This window comes from Meles meles, chromosome 3 (genome assembly GCF_922984935.1).
Source record: "Meles meles chromosome 3, mMelMel3.1 paternal haplotype, whole genome shotgun sequence".
In the NCBI taxonomy this organism is placed as follows: domain Eukaryota; kingdom Metazoa; phylum Chordata; class Mammalia; order Carnivora; family Mustelidae; genus Meles; species Meles meles.
This window is the reverse complement of record NC_060068.1, coordinates 36,953,840-36,956,043: the sequence shown is the minus strand read 5'-3', so window position 1 is coordinate 36,956,043 and position 2,204 is coordinate 36,953,840. Positions and strand designations below refer to the sequence as shown.

Sequence of the window (2,204 nt, the reverse complement as noted above, 5' to 3'; positions counted from 1 at the left end):
TGCACAGCTGCCAGGATTGTCATCCTTTCCATCCCCCTTATTTTAACATGAATACAGCTCTGTTTAAACTGTATGGAGTTTTCTCCTTTGTTTTCTGGGCTCAAAGTACCTTCTCAGTTTAGAGATCCTTTATTTTCCCTTCCCCACCTTCTAACACCAGGACTTCCAGTACTATGTTAACAAAAGTGGCAAGAGTGGATATCCTTGTCTTGTTTTTGATCTTAGAGGAAAAGCTCTTAGTTTTTCACCATTGAGTCTGATGCCAGCTGCTGTTTTTCATAAATGACCACTAAAGCTACTTTGTTGACCACTTTTTATCATGAACATATGTTGAATTTTGTCAAAATTTTTTTGTATCTATTGAGATGATTATATTATTTTTATCCTTCATTTTGGTTAATCTGGTGTGTTACATTGATTGATTTGTGAATATTGAGCCATTCCTGCAATCCTGTAATAATCTCACTTGATCGTGGTAAATGATCCTTTTAATGCATTTTTTTAAATTGATTTGCTAATGTTTTGTTGAGGATTTTTACGTGTCATCCTTGCGCAGGGGCCATGCTAATCTTCTCTGTATCGTTCCAATTTTAGTATATGTGCTGCCGAAGCGAGCACTGTTGAGGATTTTTATACGTGTTTTCATCAGGATATTGACCTGTAGTTTTCTTTTTCTGTAGTGTGTTTGCATGGTATTGTTATCAGGGCAATACTGGCCTTATTTGGAAGTGTTCCTCCCCCTTCTTCTTCTTCTTCTTCTTCTTCTTCTTCTTTTTTTTTTTTGAAATAGCTTTGGGAGAATAGGTATTAACTCTTCACATGTTTGGCTGTGAAGCCATCTGGGTCTGACTTTGTTTTTTTTTTTTTTTTAAGATTTTATTTATTTATTTGACAGAGAGAGATCACAAGTAGATAGAAAGGCAGGCAGAGAGAGAGAGAGAGAGAGAGGGAAGCAGGCTCCCTGCCGAGCAGAGAGCCCGATGCGGGACTCGATCCCAGGACCCTGAGATCATGACCTGAGCCGAAGGCAGCAGCTTAACCCACTGAGCCACCCAGGCGCCCCTGACTTTGTTTTTTTGGGAGTTTTTTGCTTGTCAATTCAGTTTCATTACTGGTAATTGGTCTGCTCAGATTTTCTTTCTTCCTGAATCAGTTTTGGAGAATTGTATGTTTCTAGAAATTTATGCTTTTCTTCTTTTTTGTCCAGTTTGTTGGCATATACATTTTTGTTGTCTCTTTTAATCCTTTGTATTTTTGTGGTGTTGTTTCTTTTTCTTTTCTGCCTTAGATTATTTGAATTCTCTCTTTTTCTTTGTGGGTCTTGCTAAATGTCCATCAGTTTTGTTTTTCAAGGAACTAGTTCTTCATTTGATTGTTAATTTTTTATTGTCTCTTTAGTCTCTTTTATTCATTTTTGGCTTCACTCTTTATTATTTCAAATCTTTCTACTAACTTTGAGCTTCGTTCCTTTTCTAGTTACTTTAGGTGTAGTTTAGGTTGTTTATTTGAGATATTTATTTTTTCTTGAGGTAGGCCTGTATTTGTAAAATTTCTCTCTAAGAATGACTTTCACTGCATCCCAAAGATTCTGGATCATTGTGTTTCATTTTCATTTATATCCATGTATTTTTTTATTTCCTCTAATTTCTTCATTGACCCACTGGTTGTTGATTTTTAAAGTTTTATTTAGAGAGAGAACAAGCAGGAGGCAGGGCAGAGGGAGAGAGTTCATTCTCAGGGGCTCATTGCACTGAGACCATGACTTGAGCCAAAATCAAGAGTCTGACGATTAATTGACTGAGCCACTCTGGCAAACCTCCCCCCATTGGTTGTTTAATAATGTGTTGTTTAACCCCCATATTTATTGTTTGTTTATTTTCTAGGTGTGTGTGTGTGTGTGTGTGTGTGTGTGTGTGTGTGTGTGATTTCTTATTTCATATCCCTGTTGTCAGAAAAGATGCTTGATAAGATTTCAAGCTTCTTAAATTTATTGAGTCTTGTTTTTTGGGCTAATGTGATCTCTCTCAGAGGATGTTCCATGTACACTTGAAAAGAATGTGTATTTTCTTTTTTTTTTTTTTTAGGTGAAATGTTCTGTATATCTATTAAGTACATTTGGTCTAATGTGTTGCTCAGAAACATTGTTTCTTTATTGATTTTCTGTCTGGATAATCTATCCATTGTTATAAGTGGGGTATTAAAGT

General features: G+C 35.9%; 1 non-coding gene across 1 annotated transcript; it reads right to left on the bottom strand.

Annotated features, from left to right (window-relative positions):
- Positions 1–516: 516 nt before the first annotated feature.
- On the bottom strand, positions 517–618 carry LOC123939479. The gene has a single exon (XR_006817862.1). It is a non-coding gene; the product is annotated as a U6 spliceosomal RNA (small nuclear RNA).
- Positions 619–2,204: the final 1,586 nt, after the last annotated feature.